The sequence below is a fragment of the Equus asinus genome, chromosome 9 (genome assembly GCF_041296235.1).
Source record: "Equus asinus isolate D_3611 breed Donkey chromosome 9, EquAss-T2T_v2, whole genome shotgun sequence".
Lineage (NCBI taxonomy): Eukaryota > Metazoa > Chordata > Mammalia > Perissodactyla > Equidae > Equus > Equus asinus.
Window position 1 is genome coordinate 7,912,027 of NC_091798.1, and position 17,076 is coordinate 7,929,102.

Consider the following 17,076-nt stretch of genomic DNA (forward strand, 5'->3'; position numbering starts at 1 on the left):
GAAGGATGTAGGTGGGCATGCAGGATCTCAGGAAGCTCCACTCTCGTCCACTCTTTCTCAGGAGGCCTCTGGGGCTTGTGCTCCACACAGTGAGGGAGCAAACCAAGAAAGAAAATACCAGAGACTCGGGGATCAAGGGACCCCAACCAGGAGAGGCGACAGAAGGGATCCCTAGGGTGATGGTGACAAGGGATTGGGACGTCTGCTGGGTCCCAGGCATAGCCTGGGGACAGCTTGGACATCTGTGGCCAAGCACAGCGCAGGGCTCCACAGCTGTCATCACCCTTCCCACCAGAACGACAGACGGGCTCAGGGAAGACCACACGAGCCACCCCTTCTACCAGGAGGCCGGGGCAAGGCTGACACGGAGTGAGGTGGGGAGGAGGTACGGAAGAAGAAAACACAAATTAAGGGTTCTCCTCTATCTGCAGCTATACCTGTATATGAACAGGCAGTGCCCAGAGCAGTGAGCAGAAGTGAGTTTCCTTCTTCATGTGGAGCATAAACATAAAAAGAATAAGTTCAGATCATACTAAGTGCTTTGGAAAAAATAAAACAGGTTAATGGGGTTAAGAGTGGCTGTGGGGGAAGGTTGGGGCAGGCCTTTCTGAGAAGGTGACATCTGAGCTGAGATCTGCATGATGAGGTGAGTTGGCTGTGCACGGATCTTGGGGGAAAGACTTACAGACAAGGGGAACAGCACGTGCAAAGACCCTGAGGTGGTCATGAGCTTGACCTGTTAAAGACACCAGTAGAGAGTGAGGAGGAAAGCAACAGGAGACAAGTTAGGAGGGGAGAGTCGGCTGGATCCAGAAGGGCTGTGGTGGCCAGGGTGCGGGGCTGCAGGTGACGGGAGGCTCAGGGAGAGTTTTCAGGGGGGGATGCCTTGACTTTAACTACATAGTGTCACTATTAATATCCTGGGACATAGGTGGCCAACTGCCTTCCAACATCCATTCCGCCTTCTGTCTCACTGTAGAGTCCTGGGCAAAGGTCTCAGCCAAAAAAAAACCACTACACTTCCCAGCCTCCCTTGCAGCTAGGTGTGGTCAATGCACTATATTCTGGCCAAAAAGATGTAAGCTCTTTGCTCCTCCATTTTTCTCTCTCCAGGCTGACATGATGGCTGGAAGCCCAGCAGCCATTTTGGACCCTGAGGTGAGTGACCTTAGGATAGAAGCCACATACTCGGAAGGGACACAGAACAAATAGAAGGAACCTGGGTCCCGATGACCACAGGTGTTCTTATCAGCCTTAGACTGCCAACCTCCAGACTTGTTTTACGTGAGAAAATGAACCTTGTGAGGGTAGGCTGCCATCCTTCAGCTCGCCTTGATCCCTGAGAGTCACCTCCGGATAGGGTGGAAGGCTTGCGTGGGACCCTTGGAATCACTGAGAGTCTGCGGGTGTCGGTCTCTTGTCTGCCTGTTTCCTCCAGTCACACGCAGGCAGCAGCACCTCAGAGATTCCCGCTACCTCTGAATCTCACGGTGTAAGGAGAGAAGGGTTTCGGGGAGGGCAGGGCTCCCAGGACAGGGCACCCGCATCTATGCTTGGGGCGGGGGCTCTGGGTGGGGTCTTGCCTTTCCTGGCTCCACGGGGGGTGGAGAGGAGCAGTAAGTAATGTGTCAAGTGGTTCTCTGTGTTTAGGCCTCTGTATCCTGACCTCTTATTCGGCAGCTTGAGCCCTTGGGCTATGGTTTTTATACACAGAAAATTAAGCCTCTGGAGTTGCAATTTGAGAGCTCAGAGCTTTACCAGAATCATCTGGGGGTTGGCTCATTAAAAATACAGATTCTCAGGCCCAACAGAGCTCTCTGCTTTCCCTCCCACACGTTTCCCACCCGAGACTGGCTCAGCCTCCAGATGGGGACATGCTTCGCCTGGGCTCCCTCCCGTGTGCAATCCACCAGCAGATGCTGCCACTCCACCCCCAGACCTACCCCGCTGCCCGCTGCCCCCTCCTCTTCCACTGCAGCCTCCTGGGTTTTCTATCCCTTCCTACCTATTCTCTCCATTCTAAAAGAGGATCCTGGGTGGATTTTTTTTATCACGTCAATCAGAACGTGGAATTTCCCATTTCGGGCTCCCCTATGACTCTGTTACGCTCAGAATGAAATGCAAACTCCTTTTCACGGCTGAGCGCTTCTCCTCACACCCTCGCCCCCTCTGCTTCAGACACGCCCCTTCTTCCATCCCCCAACGTTCCTTCTACGCTGGTCCCCACCTGGGGGCCCTTGCCCCTGCTCTTCCCTCTGGCTGGCACGCTCTTCCCCAATTCTCATCATCTCAGGTCACAGCTTAAGTGTCACCTCCTGCCGCTGCCCACGGCGTTCTCCAGCACACCTCTCTGTTTTATATTCCTTACTACAGTTACCTCATGCTATCTATTCATATACTGCTTACCTGTCTATTGATCTCTCCCTTCTCCACTGGAACATGAGCAGGGGCCTCAATGGACATGTCCACCAGACCCCCGAGTGCCCAAGTGACACCTGCCACCTGGTGGGTGCCTCATACATATTTGTGGGTGGACGATCAAATGTGTGCAGCACTCGCCCACCAACTGTCCCTTTTAGTCCCTGCCGCAGAGGAAGACAGCAAGGCCCAGAGGGAGTGTCCAGCTGGCTAGGTGGCAGCACCGTGGCCCACACACAGCTCTCCATGCCGAGTTCACCGTCTACCATGCCTGGCCTCGAGCCCATTGCCGGCAGGTGGGGAGGACCTGTGTTTTGTGGCTTCCCTCCTTTCTTTAGCTCCCAACCCTGGGCTGGCGCCTACCCTCTGCCTCCCTTCCAAAGGAGGCAGCGCCCGATGTTCTCGGTCCCTCCCTGTGCAGACACCCCACCGCCCAAGTGTAGAAGGTTCTCTGAGTTGCTGCTGTTGGGCGGGGCGGGTGCTGCTGCTCTTTCTGCTCAGATGTTTACCTGAGCTCCTCCTGGTGTTAACTCATTCCTCCAAATTAGCAGGAATGCTCATTGCCAACCCAGCCACCTCCCGTGAGGCCAGGATGTGTGTCTCCTGCAGAAGCTCCCCCAGACCTCAGGCCGTCCCCCATCACTCCTGGAGGGGTGAGGAGTGGGGGCTGACTGCAGGATGGGGCAGGCTGCCACCCCTAACTGGTGGTGGTGGTGGGCCGGGGGGTGAGGCTGCCAGGGCTTGTCGTGGTGGCTGCAGGTTCCCGTTCTATGTCCTCACCCTGTGGTCCCCTGACCCCCACCCCCTGCTGGAAGGCACACACAGATGCCCTCACTTCCAGGACAGTTTGTGGTCCTGCCTCTGTCACAGGTGTGTGTGCAGGATTTACTGCTGGGTTTTAAAGACTTTAGGGCGGGGGCATTGGCAAGCAGCGAGAAGCCGGAAATCATTTACTGATGGAAATGCTCTTAAAGTCCAATCCTTCCAGATCCTACAATGAGAGGTTTTAAAACAGCCCCTAGGTGCTCTCGGCCTCCTCATTCCCAGGCCTCCAGGGCTCCCACCGCCCATCCTGCGGCCTGGAAACTGCCTCGAATCTCAGTCTCCCCATAGACGCGCTGGGAGGCTCCACTCGCTGTGGGTTCTTACAGGCCGCTCACCAGACTGTCTTCAGGGAACGGGAAGCTGATTAGAAACCAGGAGTGAGACGGCTCATCCTGCACAATGCGTATAATAAATATTAGACAACAACAACAGCGATAATCATAATTTTGCCTGCCTCTTCCGTGTTGTCTAAGGAGGTATCAGAAGCGCAATTATAGACTGACTGGGGAAAAAGCAACATTTGGCTGCTTGAAAATAGCCTTCTTTGGCTCATTAGTGGGGCGTGTGCCCGAGGGCACGGAACGTTCATTCAACTCCGGAATTTTTACCACGGCGGCGGCTGCACACGTGCTGAGTCAGGCAGATCTCCTGACACCTTTCTCCCAAGCGCAAGGGGAGCCTCTGCGATCACAGCACCATGGGAGCTCACTATCCGTTTATCCACCACGTAGTGACGGCGCTCCTACTGTGTGCCCGACGCCACCCCCAAGGCCGCGGTACTCAGGAGATGGAGCAACGACACGGCCCTGCCTTTGTGGGGCTGAGTCTGCTGCAGTGGAGAGGGACAAGCAAACAAACCCAAGAGATAATCACAGACAAGTGCTGTAGAAAAAAAAGAAAAGAAAACACCAAAAAGCTAAGCAGAGGGTTGTCATGGAGAAAGACATAGTGGGGGCAGAGGTGACTTGAACTGGAGGGGTCCAAACGGGCCTCACAAAGTCCACGTGCCCCTGACCAGCAGCTTCAGCAGCCCCGGGAATGTGTTAGGAATAGATTCCCGGGCCCCACCCACACCTACCAGAGAACTCTTGGTTCACAAGCCCTCCCGGGATTCCGATGCGCCTGCGTGGTGCATGAGCTGAGACCAGGAGGAGGAGAAGCGGTGAGCCTGCAGTACTAGGAAGACGGCTCATCTGAGGAGAGCAGAACTGTGAGGCCAGGAGGCTAGGGCTCAGGGTGTAGGAGGTGACGTGGGCGCAGCCGGGAGGGGCTGCACAGACCTTTGGAAGATATTTGCATTCTGTTCCAGATGGACTGCTGTCCTCTCACCTTCTTTCTGGCCTCCCCTGTGTCGTATAAATGCTCTGGATTTGGGGGCGGCCCCATGGCTAACTGGTTAAGTTTGCACGCTCTGCTTCAGAGGCCTGGGGTTTCACTGGTTCAGATCCTGAGTGCAGACCTAGCACTGCTCACCAAGCCATGCTGTGGCAGCTTCCCGCACAGAAGAACTGGATATATAACTATGTACTCGGGCTTTGGGGAGAAAAAAAAAAAAGAGGAAGATGGGCAACAGATGTTAGCTCAGGTCCAATCTTCCTCACCAGAAAGCATACTTAAAAACAAACAAGCAAACAACTCTAGAAATAGCATGGTAAAAAAAGGAAAAAAAAATGCTCTGGATTTTACCTTCACCTATTTTCTGGAGAAAGGGCAGGGGTTGGCTGTGAACTCACTCCTGGCCTCACGCCCAGGAGTTTTCAGATTTGATCCTGTGCCTGGATGCGTTGACTGGTCATTTCTCTCTTCCACTCTAGGATGGCAGAGATGGGTGGAGGAAGGACCAACTTGGCTGTTCCTAAAAATAGGGAAATGAGTGCAGAGGCAACAAAAGTGGCAATATCTGAAGGAGGGGCTGGGAGGGCCTGAGAAAAGCAAGCCGTGATGGCGGGAGTGGGGACATGGGCAGGGGCTGAGGAGTAACAAGGAGAGTCTGGCACCCTCACCCTCTCCCAGCACTGGCAGGAAGACTTGAGAGGCCCAGAGCCACAGGTCAAGACAGACGGATGCTGGAGACACAGGTGCCAAGCACCACCACCCGCATCCTGCTGCAGGGACCACGTGGAGAGCAGTGCAGTGCGTGGCCACTACCAGACCAACACAAGCCACCTCGAAGGCCGCACTGGTGATGTGCAACCCAGTGGGCACAGACAAATGAGCTCCTGGGAGCCCACTGGGGCATTTCTCCCACAAGTCAGTGCACAAGCCCTCCCCGTGGGCATCGCCTCAGCACAGAGGTCAGCACTGCTTACGAAAAAGCCGCCTGCCCTGATTGGTATCCCAGCAGCTCAGCTCACAGGCTGGGGCAGCAGACAAGCCAGACTGCCAGGTGGAGGTCCCGACCCAGCAGGAGGGACACACACGAGAAGGGCCTGACGGACTCAGAAATCGGAACGGCGCACTGTGAACTCTGTGAGGCCATCCATTCACTCCTTCCATTGTCAAAGTATGTCCTGAGCGCCTACTATGTGCTGGGGGCTGTTCTAGGCTCTAGGGATCCCATATCCATGGACAGGATGGACAAGGTGACTGCTCCCCTGGCACCTACCGTTCTAATGGGATGAGATATAATAATAAGCAAGTTAATAAATAGGAACATTTCAAATTGTGAGTAGTGCTGTAACTCACGGTAATGTTTATGGCGGGGCTGTTTAAGGAAAGCCTCTCAGAGGAGCTGCGAGACTTGCGGGAAGAGTGTTCCAGGCAGAGGGAATAGCAAGTGTGAAGACCTCTGACAGCGAGGAAATCAGGCCTCCTCACAGTGCTGGGGGACCCCTGTCAGAGGAGGCTGCACGGACCCTGGCCCTTTTCCCCAGAACTAGCCCAAGTGCTCACCTAAGTGGGGTTTCTCCATACGCCAAGGGCTCGTGAAAAAAAAGACGAAAATCTAAGAGAATCAGCTCAATTGTTTCAGGTGCCTGGAGCTCACGCTTGGAGGGGGCAGGCAAAGCCAGGGGCTTTAGAGCCAGCCAGACATGAGTGGGGGTCCCAGCGCCGTCCCTCATCAGCTGTGTGACCTGGGGAAACTGCCTCACATCTCGGGCCTCCATTTCCTCACCACTATCCTGTTGCTTAAATGTAATTCCTGACAACACTTCTGAAGAGCTGGCGTAGGTGGCTGCTCCATCCACAGTAGCTGTGATTGCCACATCAAATTTCAAGCTGCATTCTGTTCTGCAGGGTTTATTAGGCACCTACTAATCAGAGAAGGGACGATGACGTGATTCTTATCCCCATGTTCTACACACGGAGGGGGAGACGTTTCTGGAGAAAAATGCAGAGCAACGCAGCGCCGACAAAGACACTGCGGGGTCACTGAAGCTCTTCTCCTGTCTGCCCAGCTCCCAGGCTTCCTCTCTGGAAACGACCTTCAGACTTTCCATCAGTCCCTGCAGGTCAGGCGGGGCTCCCCTCCCCCAGCTGCAGGGGCGCACCGATCCAGGTCAGACCGGTCACCTGTGCCAGCCCCGCCCCTCCTCAGTGATTGGTCAGCGGTGGACCAATGAGAGTCGCCCTGGGGCTTTGGCTGAACACTAGGCAAACCAGCGAATGAGGTTCTCGGGTGCTGGGGCGCCCCTGCCGCTTACTGGGCAGGGTCTCCTGAGAATGAAGTCGCGTGGAGGAGAGCAGAGCCGGGAGATGGAGCAGAGGCCAAGCACCCATGACACTGGCAGGGTCCCTGGGACCACCCGGGCCTAATGCCAGCAGCACTGTTTCTGGACTTTACAATTATGTGAGACAATTCCCTTTTGGCTCATGCCCATTTCACTTGGGTTTCCGTCGCTTGCAACCAGAGTCCTGACTGGTACAGAGGGTTTTCTAGGGAGGGACAGAGCTGGAGCCTCCAGAAGGTGCTGGATCAATGATTAGGGAGAGATGAGGGCGTATATGGGGAATGGTAAGAAATGAGACCGAGTGGTGGCATGGAGTGTGCTTGTTGCTTCTACAGTGTCTCCCACTCCCCTCCCCATTTCTCAAGAGAATCCCAAATTTCCCAGCCATGCATCTGGCTAGAGTTGGCCCCACATGCAGCTTAAGGGTTGAGCCAGGCTGGCCTAGCCTATCAGTATTTCCTATCGCACAGTGACAGGTTAATTAATAAAGGAGCACGTGACCCATGTCAACATGATCAGGGCCAAAGAGATTCAATGCTGGGAATCTTTCCCACTGGACATGAATAAAGAAGCGGGTGGCCTTGGAATCTTCTGGCAGCCATCCTCCAACCAGGAGGGGAGAGCCTGCTGAGAATGGAGACTGTTTCAAGGCAGATCCAACATGGAAAGACTGGTCACATTGATAGAGTCCTGGATCAAGCTGTACCTGAAGAAGAAATTACCCCTGAACTATTGGGCTACATGAGCCAATGAAGTCCCTTCAGGTTTAAGCCAGTTTGGCTCCCTTTCCTGTCAAGTGTAAAGTTCCTTTCTACCTCCAATGGGACTCAAGGTGGAGCTCCCATTTCCTGCCATCCCACTGCCCAGAGGCCTATGCCAGCATCTGTCCCCCCAGATTGTACCTTGTAGCCTCTGGGAAAGTATTTTGTGGTTCTCAAGTTCTCAGACCACCAGAATATAAGGACCTCTCTGGGACCTCGGAACTGAGATTCCTGAAGGGGCTGGGGGTCGAGGGGAGCCTGTCTGCCGTGTGGGTCGGAGCAAGCCTGAGCCCAGATGCCCTGGGAAAGGTAAGAACTCATCTGGGGTTCTCTTCTGCCCTTCCCCCAGCCCAGTCTGGGCAAGGACAGCCATCAATCCCATTATCAGGCTTCTTATTTCACCCTTTATCCAGCTGTCTCGAGTGTCAGTCTGCATCCTTAACACAGAGTTATGAGAGACTGAGTGCTCGGGCCTGGGCTGGCTGAAGGATTCATGGGTCTGAGGCTGCCCGTTCCTCAGGGAGCAATTGCAGTGGCTTTGGGGTAGACTATGATTGACGGGGCCTCGGGGGGGGGGGGAGGGGCTTTGCTGTCAGCAACCAGAAACTTGTCAGTCACAGACAGAAGGGTGGTGGTAACGGTGGTGACACTGGGTGAAGGGAAGACCCCCACATCCTGGGGAGACAGCCCTGGGCCACGGGGTATGAGGAAGACAGGAAGCTGCAGTTATATTTGTCAGCCGAATACGCGGTTTACTCGGTAGTTGAGGGGCTGCCCAGGCAGGGGAACCGTAGGAGGTAAGGAGCCCAACTTGCCCCAAAGCAATCCAAAAAATAGCTTAAAAACTTGCATCGGACCATGCCTCTACCCTGCTTAAAACCCCCCAAATGGCTGCCCATCACAGTTAAAATAAAGTCCCAACCCCTGAGCTCAGCTCACAGACCCTCACTGGTGCCACACTGCAGCCCTTCCAGCCTCTGCCTGTTCTTCAAACACTCAAGCTCCTTCCTGCCTTAGGACCTTTGCACTCACTGTCCCCTCTGCCTGGATGCACGCCCCCCAGGGTCTTGGGTGCCTGGGTTCCTCTGTGCATTTGGGGCTCACCGCAGACGGCATCTCCACAAGGGCCTCCTGGCCCCTCCTCAGTCTCCCTCTCTGTGTGGCCCTGTTTCACTCCCTTCTCAGAGCTTGGCACTGGCTGAAATGGTTTTGTTCCTTTTCCCTTTTCTTGAATAGAAGCCAACTAGAATTTTAGGCCCTGAGGGCAAGCTCTATCTGTCTTCTCCATTGCTGGGTCCCCAGCCAGCACTTGTGTGTTATCACAGGCCCTCGATAAATATACATTAAAGTGAATAAACTCCCATCCAGCCGCATCCTCCAGAGCGAAGCCCTGGGACGGGCCAGTTAGAGAGGCGGCTGCCCGCGGACTGTGGTCTTCTGTCCAGAGTGCTAAGGGCTCTGCGGGGCTCCACTGCTGGTGGCTTCTCCAGGAGACTGGAAGAAGGCTGCCCATTCTGGGAGGAATGGCTGTTTTGTGTCGCCGGGAGGTTGCCATGGGAACGCCTTCCTGTGCTGCAAAGACCCCTCTTAAAGTTAGAGCTGTGGAGATATGAAGCGACTGCGGGAGCCGATGAAGTATTAACTGGTAGCCATGGGGCCCTTGGCCACAGGCAGGGGAGGACCTTTGAGTCACCCCACGTGCCCTCAGCTTCATCTTGCAACTTCTTTCTCTGCCCTTCACTCTGGCTTCACCTGTCCCCCGCCCACTTTCATCTGGGTGGCAGAGCACTGACCCAGGGGCTGGAGGAGGCCGAGGGTCGTGCCGAGGTCATCCCAGGCATCTGTGTCCGACAGGCTAGCCATCATAGGGGTCGTAGATGTGGGTGACAGTCTGCACGTATGGAGCACTTACCGTGCGTACGTCAGACTCGGTGCTTAGAGGGCATCTTCAGACCCACAGATTAGTGGAGGAATCCTCACATGGCCCCAGAGGGAGTTGTTAGTATGATCCCCATTTCACAGATGAAACTAAGGCTCAGAGAGGTTACATGCAATTTTTGGAAATTCCCACCTAATAAGAAGTAGTTCCAGGATTTTAACCCAGGGAATCCGAATCCAGACTTCAAGCTCTTAACCATGGTCAGCCCAGCAACTCTAAACACAAACAAATGTAGTGTCTCCAATGTGTTGAACAACCGGTTACTGTGGGCCAGGCATTCTGTTAAGCGCGTACCTCTGTTATTCAGACGAGGAAACTAAGGATTGCAGGGGTGAGGCCATTCAGCAAGCAGTAGATAGTAGACTACACGCCTCTCTGAAGTCCGAGCTCATTTTCCAGTATCGGTGGAGGCCTGGACTCACAGGACCAGACAAGACCCTCCAGTCTGGCCACCCTGGACTCCAGGAGCGGCTGCTGGTACCTGCCCCACCCAGGCCAGTTTCGAGGTTTAAGGAAAGGCAATGACCCTTTTCTTCAAACCCCACCATGACTTGGGCCCAGGACGGACACCAAGGTCGCCCAAGAACCGTCCCACAACAGACGTCCCTGGGAGAGCTGCGAGGCGCCATGGGACCACAGCCCCGAGGAGTACCGCGCCCACCATTACTCACATGGGCAAGGCCTCGCCTTCTCTGAGTCTGGCTTTCCTCGTCGGATCTATGGGGTGACTCTCCTCCCCCAGCTCGGGCTCACAGGGATGTTGAAGCTGGTGTGACAGTGCTTCCCAACCTGTCACACGGTGAACGCAGCTGCTGGAACGTGGGCGATCCACTGCTAAGAAATCCGAGAGTCAATACTTACCATTGAGATGCTTCCTCCCTTCCTCACCCTGCAACTGGATTCTCTAAAAGGCATTTCAAATAGAGATTAAATTATAAAACTTTAATCTGAATGCCGTTTTCTAAGAATGTGCCAACTGCACGCGGTGGCTAAGAGCTGAGCAGCGACCTCAGGGCCAAAACTGGCGCAGACCAGAGGTCTCCCCAGGCTTGCTGTGAGGTCAGGCTTGCAGGGCTCTGCTTCCTCCTCACCAGGAGACAGGCAGCAGAGCTCGGGGCGGGGCTGTGCTGGGATCTCATTGTTCTTTTAGGCCATATTCTGGCATCTTCCCCCCAAAAGAAACCTCTTTCTCCCCGGCCCCCTGGCAAGAAAAGGCCTGAGGCATCCTAACAGAGGGAAGGTCAGTCCCCCTTCTGGAGTCCAGAGAGCAGAGGCGCTTTTCTGTCAAAACTCTGACCAACAAGCGACCTCTTCGTACTGGCGTTCGTCAGCTATTGCTGCAACGATGCTGTGTGACAAACAACTGTGAAGTCTCAGTGACTTAAAACCACACACATTTGTTTTTATTGTCCCTAGTCTGAGGGTCAGCTGAGTGGCTCTGCTCTGGGCCACAGTTTGGGTGCCTCGCATGACAGTGGCCCTCGGAGGCATGCTCTTCTTAACCTGGCTGGAAGAAGTGCAAGAGGCCAGTCGAAACCATACACACAGATTTGAAGCCTCTGCTCACATCGTATCCCCTAACATTCCGTTGGCCAAAGCGAGTCACACAGCCAAATCAACATCAGTGGGTTGGGGAAGTGCCCTCAGCCTGTTTGAGTGGGAACCACTGCAAAATCATGTGGCACTCCAATGCTAAATAAACAGCAAAAGAACTAAAAAGAAAAGCCACGTGCAGAGGGTGTGGCTGTGTAGCTGCATTACAGGAGGGAGCGGTTACAAACAGGAGGTAGCAGGTCTAGGTTCCTTTGGGAGGATTCATCTCTCCCCATTTGGAGCAGCCTTGTTTGCAGTTGGGGTGGGACTGATGCCTCTTCCGGCTCTAGGCAGTCTTGGACTGGCTCAAGCTAATCTGACAGCCCATCCCAAGGCCACAGTCATTAATTCAAGGATAAGCACGAGACCTAACTCAGGCCAATGAGAGATGCTAAATCTCAGAAAAGAATCCAAAAAATTCTCCCTTTCTCACTGGAAAGAACAAAGAAACATGGAGTCTGAGGAGCTTCTGGCAACCAACTTATGATCCTGAGGACACCCAGCCTTGGGATGAAGCTGTGGAAAACAGTGCAGACAGCTGGAAAGAAACCAGGTCCTAGGGTGATGGAATTCAGCTAGATCAAGCATTACCTGAAACCTGACCTACCCCTTGACTTTTCACTTACAGGAGCAAATATATTCCAGTTTTTGTTTAAGCCAGTTGGAGTTTTGTCCTCCATCATTTGCAACCCAAAGATTCCTAAGTGATAGAGATGATATCAGAGAGGAGACAGAGAAGAGATCTAAGGTTCTGTAGCTACTGTCACCCCATACACTTCTCTGCACAAGCACACTGCACCTAAAAGCATCATGGGACTTGGTCAGCTCGGCTTAGAACATTCAGAGCCAGCCAGTCCCCCTGGCACCTCACTGCACCCGCTATGGGCCTCCAGAGCCCAAAAAAATCACCCTCCACATCCAGACCTCTTCCCCTTGTTGATGTGGCCTCACGTCTCTGACAGGCTCCAAAGCCCCAGGAGTCTGGAGCTGCCGCCTCATACATCAAAGATGCTTTTGCCTGGAGGGGAAAATGTAGGTCATTTTTCAATGCATGTGGCCATCTTCGAGTAACTCTGAATGCCCCAAGTGGGACCGGGAGGCCAGGCTAGATGAATGGGCTTGGCTGCAGCCAGAGCCACCCGCGCCTGCCAATCTCCCCACCCAAGGTGGACCGCGGTGGGGGGAGCTGCGACAAGGGCTGGGAGGTGTGTTCCCACCCACAACACACTGTAGACTGGCATGAGCTTGTCTTTCTCTGGACCCCAAAGCATTGTCCCCAACCCTTAGCCACTGAGAGAGGAGAGAAGTTCCCTTGTTAGTGTGTCATTTTTAAATCTTGTTTTGTGAACGAGAGGAAGAAAAAAGGCAAGTCTATTAAGACATTTAGTCCTAACACTCCAGCCCTCACAAGCTGCTGAGGCTTGAAGAAAAATAGAGAAAATTAGTGCTCGTGAAAGAGAAAGAGCGACAGTGTTGGCTGGGCCCTGGGTGGCACAGTGCGGTGGAGGAGGGCGTGCAGCCCAGCTCCCTGCTCAGCCCCTCCCTGAAGCCTGCTCTCTGCTCACCCCAAAGTGCTCAGCGCTCCTTCCTCACCGTCCTCCCTCTGCTCCCCGCCCACCTCTGCCTGGCCCTCCGCAGAACCCACCCCTCCCAGTGCCAGGCCTTCCCCCATCATCATCTTCCCCTCCCCCCACCCCACCACTGGAAACCTGTGCTCTGCCTGCGGTCAGTTCCACAGCCTGGATGGACAGTGCCCCCCTCAGGCCACACTTGGCCCTGGGCTGTGGGACCTACATGACAAAGACAAACACCCCTGAGGGCTTAGGAGGAGGACACAGGTGAAACTCCATCCATGACCCCAATTTCGATTCGAACCCAGGTCTCCAGAGGTGAGTGTGAAGAAAATGCCTAAATTAAAATGCTAATTACCGTCTTCAGCAATTCGGAACCAGACAGCCGCTTGTATCTATTATTAACAGCTTCCCGCCACAGCCCCGGCTCGCCAAGAGACACAGATGATTTAAAGATTCAGGTGCAAGAGAAAATAACAGAAAGCGCGTCTGCCCTGTGAAGCTCAGCCTGCAGAGGTGTCACCCCACTCTGCGCACCCTGCAGAGAGATGACAAGACGAGAAGCCCCTCTGAGGGCAGCAAGACAGCATGACCACCAGCTCCGGCAGGGCCCCCGGGCGCCCCAGTGGTGAGTTGGGAAGCGGTTGGATCAGCCGCAGAACAACCTGAACCCTCATGTTGAAAAACATCTGCAGAGCCCTTTATGGCCACATTTTCTTGATTAGACGCCAGGGTTTGGAGAGGGCAGGAGTTTGAGCTCTGATGGCCAGGGAGGAAGAAGCCTAGGTAAGATGCCACCTGGGCATTAAGATCAACCCCTCCTGCTCCTGGAATCCGAGAGGGTTTGCTGCTGGGAAAAGAGCACCTGGCAGCCGTCAGCTCCCAGAGAAGCACGTGCTGGCTCCCGCGCCTGACACCCTCACAGTGACCTCCAGAAAGAAGGTGGAGCTGATCTCAAGGGAGGCCCTGGGGCCTTGGCCACGCCCAGGGAGGGTCCACCCAGGCGGAGGGCTTAGGCAGCCAGGAGAGAAGAGGCAAGAAAGAAAAGAGGAGCATGTGATACAGAGTAGAGGGAAATGCAAAATGACAGAGCCGAAGAAGCCAGTGTCCTTCGGTCGTTTGTTCACAGTTGGCAGAGGCGCCAAGCTGCCCATGGTCACAAGGAGCTGCCCATTCAGGGCAGAGGCGGGTTCGAATCTCCTTCCTAGACTCACAGTCTAGACACCAGAGGGACAACGTACAGAGGCTTCAAGGCCACGTCCCCCTGCTCGCAGCCTGTGAAGCTGCCGTCACGGTAGCCCCATCCCACTCTGAGATGGTCCTGTCCCATGTCGTGTGTTCACAGAAGCAGGGACGGCGTCTGCCTGCTGTCCCCGGAACGTGGCTCTGGACATATAGGGGGTTCCCCATGATGTCTCACAAACCAATGAATAACTAAGTTTGAGGCTGTACACGAACAGCTTCATACACAGGGTGCCCTGGGGCCAGCTCCTCCCCGCCCCTAGGAACCAGTTGTTAATTATTCAAGATTCGGGAGCTGGTCGTTAAACAATTGGTAGCTTGAAATCAGCCATGGTGAGAGTATTTACACCCCAGCCATCAGCAAGTGCTACAAGTCAGGGCTATTTTCCCCACCCCGCCCCTACCCCCAGGAAACGCCAGCAACCAATCTTCTTAATCTGGGCTAATCTTCTCAATCTCCAGATCTTCTGAATACAGGGACGGCTGCAAGGCCCCCGCGTCTCATTCCCTCCTTCTGTTTCCTTTGGAGCATGAGTCCCCTACCTTTTCAGCCCCCAACAAGCCCTGCGTCCCCCCCTCTACGTCACAAGGCCAGGCCCCCTTCTGAGGACAGTGCCCCAAAGAGTTGATTCCTGGCACCTCCCGCTCCCTCTCAAAGCACCGCCTGTTCTGTGGTCTGCCCCCAGGCGGGCATAAACACCCCCAGCGAGGAATGGCCCCAGGCAGCACTGGAGCCCTCTGCTCCCTCCACCACCGGGTCTGTCCCAGCTAGAGGGAGGGGAGAAGGGGAGGGGGCCTCCCTCTGGCTCAGAATCGTCCACCCTGAGTAATTAGCTGCCAAATAAAATGCAAACTCGCCGAAGGGGATCAAAGGTCCCCCCACAGCTTCTCCAAACTCCTCCTGCCCCAGAGGCTGCTGGGAGGGCCAGAAACCCCAGGAGGCCAGAAAGCCACCTGCTGGGGCACAGGGTCTCTTTTCTGATCAGAAGCTAAAACCCTCCTTTCAAGCCCTCCCCTGTCAGGCCTGCCGAGCCAGCCCACACCTTCTCTCTCAGGGCTGGCACTCTGGCCCCTCGCCCACCCGCTCCTCAGCCTAGGAATGGAAAATGGGTTTGGCAGACACCACTGGTCGCCTGCCGGTGTCCCTTTTCCTCTTGTCTGATACTGTTCAGGCTGACTCTTGGTGGCCCCATGGCCCATGCCCCTGATTTGTTTAGGGGGAGTGGGAAGTGCGGTCCAGCACAGCCAAGGACACAGGAAGGGAGGTCAGTCCTTCCCCCAGTTCCCCCTGCTCCCCAGCGAGCAGGTGTCATTCCCGAGCACAGTGCCACACCACCCCCCCATGGATGGTCAGTGTGACCAGCTCCCTTGCTGGGCTCGGAACCCCCCTCCAGGGCCCAGGGCAATTGTCTTTCAGAGCCACTGAGGGCTCATGCAATTGCTTTCCCCAAGTTTCTGAGAACACACCCCGCACATTATTTTTCACTCTGTGCCCATGGAGAAAGCCTTGAGAGAGCTGAAGGACGTGGCTCAGTCCTGGTTTGCAGACGGGCCGTGCAAACGGAAAGGTGTGCACATTTTTCAAGAGCCCGCTGTGACAGGGCCCAGGTTTCCTGGAGCCTGAGGCAGCATCAGTAACAAATGGGCACAGCTGTGGGGGACTTGCAGGCCTTGTACAGAGACAAGCCTGCGGGGCTGGGCCGTGCTGCTGCCTCTGCTGGGGAACAGGCACCGCAGAGCCACAGGTGGCCCCAGTTGCCAGTGACATGAACCCACGGATGAGACAGAAGAGACTTGCTCTTTGAGAATAACCAAGGGGAACTGAGAGCTATGTTCTGGGAGCTATGTTTCTTGCAGGAGCAAGGAAGTTAGCAACAGAAGGAGAGAAGGAGAACAGAAGGCATGCTGGGCAAATCTTTCAGTCTCTCCCTGCCTCAACCTCCTCACCTGTAACATGGGAAATACAAGGTCCCTCTCCCAGAGCTGTTGGTGAGATCATAGATGTGAATGCATTTGGGGAGTCTGAGCATAGACTGCTGGTTGTCCCCCAATATCCATTCTCCCCTCCTCTCACCTTTAATAAGGCCCATGGCTGCCTGGAATCGAGACTCTCTTCCCAGCCTCCCTGGGGGCCATTTTAGCCACGTGACTCAATTCTGACTGTGAGCTGTAAGCACAAGTGCAGCGTGCAGTTCTGGGAGTGTCCTGAAAGGGAGAACATGCACTTCTTTGTCCCCTTCTTCTCCTAGGGGCTGGAACCAAACAGCCACCATGGACCATGAAGAGGAAGCCACTTGAAGAAGAGAGCTGGGGCTGGCCTGTGGCCGAGTGGTTAAGTTCGTGCGCTCTGCTTCGGCGGCCCAGGGTTTCGCTGGTTCGGATCCTGGGCACGGACATGACACCACTCATCAGGCCACGCTGAGGCGGCGTCCCACAGAGCACAACCAGAGGCGCTCACAACTAGGGTATACGACTATGTACTGGGGGCTTCGGGGAGAAGAAGAAGAAGAAAAAAAGAAGATTGGCAACAGTTGTTAGCTCAGGTGCTGATCTTTAAAAAAAAATAAAAATAAACAGGAGAGCTGAGCAGCAAGAAAGAATGATTGACATTGACTCTGAGAAACTTATCTTCCAGCTTCTAGGTTCTTGATTGTTTGAGAGAGAAATAAACTTCTGTCTTTTTGGCACTGTTTTTCTCCTCGGGGTGGTGTCTGTCACCCACAGCTGAACTTAATCCTGGTCCCTACAGACTAGAACCTAGATCTGTCTGTCCCCAAGGAACCTATCCTCGGGGACCCTACCTATCTACCGAGGAGCCCACCACTCCGTCTTAAGTCCTGATGGAAGGCTGTAGTGCTCAGGATGTGCCAACGAGAGGCCCAGTAGAGCAGGCAAGCCCTGGCTCCAGCTGAGCCTCCCGTGCCGAGTTCTGGTTAGAAGGTGCCGGTGGCCACCGTGGAGTTCCCGAAATGGCTGGAGGTTCAGTTTGGCGGAAGGGCAGGAAAAGAGCTTGATGAGTGGGGAGGCTGAGGACAGAGGACTGGCTGGAGATTACA

The 17,076-nt window shown here is 54.7% G+C and overlaps 1 long non-coding RNA gene across 1 annotated transcript; it reads left to right on the top strand.

The window, feature by feature from the left end:
- Positions 1 to 5,615: 5,615 nt before the first annotated feature.
- Positions 5,616 to 16,712, top strand: LOC139046271 (uncharacterized). The gene is made up of 2 exons (XR_011506114.1): positions 5,616 to 7,984; positions 16,270 to 16,712. It is a non-coding gene; the product is annotated as an uncharacterized lncRNA (long non-coding RNA).
- The last annotated feature ends 364 nt before the right edge of the window (positions 16,713 to 17,076 follow it).